Source organism: Lampris incognitus, chromosome 9, assembly GCF_029633865.1.
Source record: "Lampris incognitus isolate fLamInc1 chromosome 9, fLamInc1.hap2, whole genome shotgun sequence".
NCBI classification, from domain to species: domain Eukaryota; kingdom Metazoa; phylum Chordata; class Actinopteri; order Lampriformes; family Lampridae; genus Lampris; species Lampris incognitus.
Window position 1 is genome coordinate 60,963,824 of NC_079219.1, and position 6,889 is coordinate 60,970,712.

Below are 6,889 nucleotides of genomic sequence, written 5' to 3' on the forward strand. Positions count from 1 at the left end.
GTCTTAGGAAGTTTGCCTGAAAGGGGACGAAGCCATCCGGATCCCTGACTTGATGTGCTAGAGTTGTCGTTTTTAATGACATGTTCTGCAGTTATCTTCTGGACCTCAGCTGGATTGAAAAGGTCCTCGTGAGGCTCCTCCGTTTACTAGAGCTGACTGTCTTTCTGTGGTCTGTTTTTTTGCGTTGGTGGTAAATGTAGGGGAAGCATGCTGAGTCTGATCAATCTTGGTGCGTGGTTTATGTGGAAGGTCAGGTGCCAGGTTTGTGACTGATTCCCCGGATTCCAACTCCACTAGAGCTTTAACACCATTCTCTTGTCCTGTCTGTCTCACCCTAAGAACCTTGTTCACCCCCCCCCCAAAACGTTGGGCAGAGTTGGGTTGTCTGTGCACCAGGGTCAGCCGTGGTAATGCCCTCAACATACACAGACTTCTTCAAATGCAAACCGTAGACTGGTTCAGTGTCCATGGCTGCATAGAATTTCACACAGTTTACAAAAGTAACTAAAAGTGTTGACAATAAACAAATAAATAGAATACTACGGTGTGAATAAACAGGTTCAACCGGCAACATAGAATTAAGATAAAATACCTGTCTCACCCCCACCCACCCACCTACTCCTCCTGGCTGGCTCGCCAAACGTATGTAAGGTGGCACTTGATAGGGATGCTGTAAACTACAAGTGCTTGTTTAAGGTACTTTTCAAAGAGGAGCAGAGAGTGAAAACACCAAAACACCTATTACGTTTGACCCAACGGCCGGCATTTATTCTACTGTCACGTTAAACACAAAATAGAAAGTGAAAAAAACCCTTTCAGAGCTCTGACGAAATAGCCCCCAAAAATAAAAGTAAACAATGTGGATCTCCCCGCGTAGCATGTTTCGTATTAAGTGTGGCGACATCTCGGGATGAACTGAAGACACGTGGAGCAGAACACTTCCGGTTGCTGGCCGGATGTTCCGCTTCACGCCCTCTGTTCGTCTGCCGCGCGTGCGGTGGCGAGTTGTTGGATGGAGTGTCCCAAATCATCTCAAGAACAAAAGCAACCGGAGAAAAGAACACAGTTGTGGAGAATCCCGGCTTGGTTCCTGCTCAGAGGTGGGTTCTGGGGAGAAGCCCTCCAACTGCCGCCGCTGCTCAGAGGTGGGTTCTGGGGAGAAGCCCTCCAACTGCCGCCGCTGCTCAGAGGTGGGTTCTGGGGAGAAGCCCTCCAACTGCCGCCGCTGCTCAGACGTGGGTTCTGGGGAGAAGCCCTCCAACTGCCGCTGCTCAGAGGTGGGTTCTGGGGAGAAGCCCTCCAACTGCCGCCGCTGCTCAGAGGTGGGTTCTGGGGAGAAGCCCTCCAACTGCCGCTGCTCAGAGGTGGGTTCTGGGGAGAAGCCCTCCAACTGCCGCCGCTGCTCAGAGGTGGGTTCTGGGGAGAAGCCCTCCAACTGCCGCTGCTCAGAGGTGGGTTCTGGGGAGAAGCCCTCCAACTGCCGCCGCTGCTCAGACGTGGGTTCTGGGGAGAAGCCCTCCAACTGCCGCCCCTGCTCAGACGTGGGTTCTGGGGAGAAGCCCTCCAACTGCCGCCGCTGCTCAGAGGTGGGTTCTGGGGAGAAGCCCTCCAACTGCCGCTGCTCAGAGGTGGGTTCTGGGGAGAAGCCCTCCAACTGCCACCACTGCCGCTGCTCAGAGGTGGGTTCTGGGGAGAAGCCCTCCAACTGCCGCCGCTGCTCAGAGGTGGGTTCTGGGGAGAAGCCCTCCAACTGCCGCCACTGCTCAGAGGTGGGTTCTGGGGAGAAGCCCTCCAACTGCCGCTGCTCAGAGGTGGGTTCTGGGGAGAAGCCCTCCAACTGCCGCCGCTGCTCAGAGGTGGGTTCTGGGGAGAAGCCCTCCAACTGCCGCTGCTCAGAGGTGGGTTCTGGGGAGAAGCCCTCCAACTGCCGCTGCTCAGAGGTGGGTTCTGGGGAGAAGCCCTCCAACTGCCGCCGCTGCTCAGCGGTGGGTTCTGGGGAGAAGCCCTCCAACTGCCGCCACTGCTCAGAGGTGGGTTCTGGGGAGAAGCCCTCCAACTGCCGCCACTGCTCAGAGGTGGGTTCTGGGGAGAAGCCCTCCAACTGCCGCCGCTGCTCAGCGGTGGGTTCTGGGGAGAAGCCCTCCAACTGCCGCTGCTCAGAGGTGGGTTCTGGGGAGAAGCCCTCCAACTGCCGCTGCTCAGAGGTGGGTTCTGGGGAGAAGCCCTCCAACTGCCGCCACTGCTCAGAGGTGGGTTCTGGGGAGAAGCCCTCCAACTGCCGCCGCTGCTCAGAGGTGGGTTCTGGGGAGAAGCCCTCCAACTGCCGCCGCTGCTCAGAGGTGGGTTCTGGGGAGAAGCCCTCCAACTGCCGCCGCTGCTCAGCGGTGGGTTCTGGGGAGAAGCCCTCCAACTGCCGCCGCTGCTCAGGGGTGGGTTCTGGGGAGAAGCCCTCCAACTGCCGCTGCTCAGAGGTGGGTTCTGGGGAGAAGCCCTCCAACTGCCGCCACTGCCGCTGCTCAGAGGTGGGTTCTGGGGAGAAGCCCTCCAACTGCCGCCACTGCTCAGAGGTGGGTTCTGGGGAGAAGCCCTCCAACTGCCGCTGCTCAGAGGTGGGTTCTGGGGAGAAGCCCTCCAACTGCCGCCACTGCTCAGAGGTGGGTTCTGGGGAGAAGCCCTCCAACTGCCGCCGCTGCTCAGAGGTGGGTTCTGGGGAGAAGCCCTCCAACTGCCGCCACTGCCGCTGCTCAGAGGTGGGTTCTGGGGAGAAGCCCTCCAACTGCCGCTGCTCAGAGGTGGGTTCTGGGGAGAAGCCCTCCAACTGCCGCTGCTCAGAGGTGGGTTCTGGGGAGAAGCCCTCCAACTGCCGCCGCTGCTCAGAGGTGGGTTCTGGGGAGAAGCCCTCCAACTGCCGCTGCTCAGAGGTGGGTTCTGGGGAGAAGCCCTCCAACTGCCGCCGCTGCTCAGAGGTGGGTTCTGGGGAGAAGCCCTCCAACTGCCGCCGCTGCTCAGAGGTGGGTTCTGGGGAGAAGCCCTCCAACTGCCGCCGCTGCTCAGAGGTGGGTTCTGGGGAGAAGCCCTCCAACTGCCGCTGCTCAGAGGTGGGTTCTGGGGAGAAGCCCTCCAACTGCCGCTGCTCAGAGGTGGGTTCTGGGGAGAAGCCCTCCAACTGCCGCTGCTCAGAGGTGGGTTCTGGGGAGAAGCCCTCCAACTGCCGCTGCTCAGAGGTGGGTTCTGGGGAGAAGCCCTCCAACTGCCGCCACTGCCGCTGCTCAGAGGTGGGTTCTGGGGAGAAGCCCTCCAACTGCCGCTGCTCAGAGGTGGGTTCTGGGGAGAAGCCCTCCAACTGCCGCCGCTGCTCAGAGGTGGGTTCTGGGGAGAAGCCCTCCAACTGCCGCTGCTCAGAGGTGGGTTCTGGGGAGAAGCCCTCCAACTGCCGCCGCTGCTCAGAGGTGGGTTCTGGGGAGAAGCCCTCCAACTGCCGCCACTGCTCAGAGGTGGGTTCTGGGGAGAAGCCCTCCAACTGCCGCCGCTGCTCAGAGGTGGGTTCTGGGGAGAAGCCCTCCAACTGCCGCCGCTGCTCAGAGGTGGGTTCTGGGGAGAAGCCCTCCAACTGCCGCCGCTGCTCAGAGGTGGGTTCTGGGGAGAAGCCCTCCAACTGCCGCCGCTGCTCAGAGGTGGGTTCTGGGGAGAAGCCCTCCAACTGCCGCCACTGCTCAGAGGTGGGTTCTGGGGAGAAGCCCTCCAACTGCCGCTGCTCAGAGGTGGGTTCAGGGGAGAAGCCCTCCAACTGCCGCCGCTGCTCAGACGTGGGTTCTGGGGAGAAGCCCTCCAACTGCCGCCACTGCCGCTGCTCAGAGGTGGGTTCTGGGAAGAAGCCCTCCAACTGCCGCCGCTGCTCAGACGTGGGTTCTGGGGAGAAGCCCTCCAACTGCCGCCGCTGCTCAGAGGTGGGTTCTGGGGAGAAGCCCTCCAACTGCCGCCGCTGCTCAGAGGCGGGTTCTGGGGAGAAGCCCTCCAACTGCCGCTGCTGCTCAGAGGTGGGTTCTGGGGAGAAGCCCTCCAACTGCCGCCGCTGCTCAGACGTGGGTTCTGGGGAGAAGCCCTCCAACTGCCGCCACTGCTCAGAGGTGGGTTCTGGGGAGAAGCCCTCCAACTGCCGCTGCTCAGAGGTGGGTTCTGGGGAGAAGCCCTCCAACTGCCGCCACTGCTCAGAGGTGGGTTCTGGGGGGAAGCCCTCCAACTGCCGCTGCTCAGAGGTGGGTTCTGGGGAGAAGCCCTCCAACTGCCGCCGCTGCTCAGAGGTGGGTTCTGGGGAGAAGCCCTCCAACTGCCGCTGCTCAGAGGTGGGTTCTGGGGAGAAGCCCTCCAACTGCCGCCACTGCCGCTGCTCAGAGGTGGGTTCTGGGGAGAAGCCCTCCAACTGCCGCCGCTGCTCAGACGTGGGTTCTGGGGAGAAGCCCTCCAACTGCCGCTGCTCAGAGGTGGGTTCTGGGGAGAAGCCCTCCAACTGCCGCCGCTGCTCAGAGGTGGGTTCTGGGGAGAAGCCCTCCAACTGCCGCCGCTGCTCAGAGGTGGGTTCTGGGGAGAAGCCCTCCAACTGCCGCCGCTGCTCAGAGGTGGGTTCTGGGGAGAAGCCCTCCAACTGCCGCCACTGCCGCTGCTCAGAGGTGGGTTCTGGGGAGAAGCCCTCCAACTGCCGCCACTGCTCAGAGGTGGGTTCTGGGGAGAAGCCCTCCAACTGCCGCTGCTCAGAGGTGGGTTCTGGGGAGAAGCCCTCCAACTGCCGCCACTGCTCAGAGGTGGGTTCTGGGGAGAAGCCCTCCAACTGCCGCCGCTGCTCAGAGGTGGGTTCTGGGGAGAAGCCCTCCAACTGCCGCCACTGCCGCTGCTCAGAGGTGGGTTCTGGGGAGAAGCCCTCCAACTGCCGCTGCTCAGAGGTGGGTTCTGGGGAGAAGCCCTCCAACTGCCGCTGCTCAGAGGTGGGTTCTGGGGAGAAGCCCTCCAACTGCCGCCGCTGCTCAGAGGTGGGTTCTGGGGAGAAGCCCTCCAACTGCCGCCACTGCTCAGAGGTGGGTTCTGGGGAGAAGCCCTCCAACTGCCGCCACTGCTCAGACGTGGGTTCTGGGGAGAAGCCCTCCAACTGCCGCTGCTGCTCAGAGGTGGGTTCTGGGGAGAAGCCCTCCAACTGCCGCCACTGCTCAGAGGTGGGTTCTGGGGAGAAGCCCTCCAACTGCCGCCACTGCTCAGACGTGGGTTCTGGGGAGAAGCCCTCCAACTGCCGCCGCTGCTCAGACGTGGGTTCTGGGGAGAAGCCCTCCAACTGCCGCCGCTGCTCAGACGTGGGTTCTGGGGAGAAGCCCTCCAACTGCCGCCACTGCTGCTGCTCAGAGGTGGGTTCTGGGGAGAAGCCCTCCAACTGCCGCCGCTGCTCAGACGTGGGTTCTGGGGAGAAGCCCTCCAACTGCCGCCACTGCTGCTGCTCAGAGGTGGGTTCTGGGGAGAAGCCCTCCAACTGCCGCCGCTGCTCAGACGTGGGTTCTGGGGAGAAGCCCTCCAACTGCCGCCACTGCCGCTGCTCAGACGTGGGTTCTGGGGAGAAGCCCTCCAACTGCCGCCACTGCTGCTGCTCAGAGGTGGGTTCTGGGGAGAAGCCCTCCAACTGCCGCCGCTGCTCAGAGGTGGGTTCTGGGGAGAAGCCCTCCAACTGCCGCCATTCCTTTAATTCCGTGTTCTCTTTCCGCTCGTGTCTCATCTTCATCTTACTACTCCCCGCTGGTTTCCGACTTCGCTCTTCCTCTCCCTGAGAAACGTTGCATAGGTTTCACTAGCTGCAGCACCCTTACTGCCCTCTGCTGGACGAAAATAGTATGGCAGCAAATCCGGGGGGGGGGGCAGCCCGGGACCGCCGCAGCCGGGGCGCGAACACGCGGGAGACAACGCTGACCAGTGGACTGAAGGGTCCGACCCGTTAGCGAAGGGCTAGCGTGTCTACTTACCCGTGCACGTGACAGTGTGCAGGTGAAACGTATGATTAAAATATACCTAGAAAGGAGAAGTTAGACTGTAAATAACATAACCCTGCCTGTAGGTTCGTTTTGAGTGGCTTACACCAGCTTTTGAGAAAAGAAGTGTATTTCTCTCTTGTTCGTCTTCACGGATCCGGTATTGTCTTGTCAAGCCACATAATGGTCTTGCAGTTTTGTGTCCTACGACCTTCCTGACACAACCGCCACCCATCACCAGCTCTCCTGTTTGTCCTTGTCACTGCCTGGCTAGCGCCACCGCTGCACTCCCCTGTACTTCTCTCTGGTGGCGTAGTTTCATTTATCAGAAACGAGACCGCGGAGCGCTGCCAAACCGCCTGATAGATAGGTCGTTAGACAAGTCATGTTGTGCAGAGCATGAAATAAAGTCATCAAATTTCATCAACACTATGAAACAGTTTGAAAATGGTTTAGGCCCTTCAGCTTTTGATAAAATAATTCCTCAGAAGTCATGTGTCTTCTGTCCTGAGCAGTAGATGCTCTAGTACTGAACAGCTTCTAGTACACTTCCTAGTACACCTGCAGTCGTTTCCTACTCAAGTACGCCTGTCTTTGGAACTCTGCAGGGCTGCTTTTAGTCACATCATAATCATATAATATTGTGTTGTTGTGCTTGATTATATCAGGTGTGACAAATTTGGCCTAATTAAGTGCTGATTAGTTAAGCAGACTTAAGTACAAGCAGACCTGTATATGCACAACTCCAATGACAATCTGCTGGATGCTCTGGATGACTGGGTTGGAAACATACTCGTCCTAATGCACTTATTCATTTCAGCACTACAGGATGCCGGGGCCTGCAGACCATGAAAAGTAAGTTCTCCTCCTCTGTTGCTCTCCCTGCC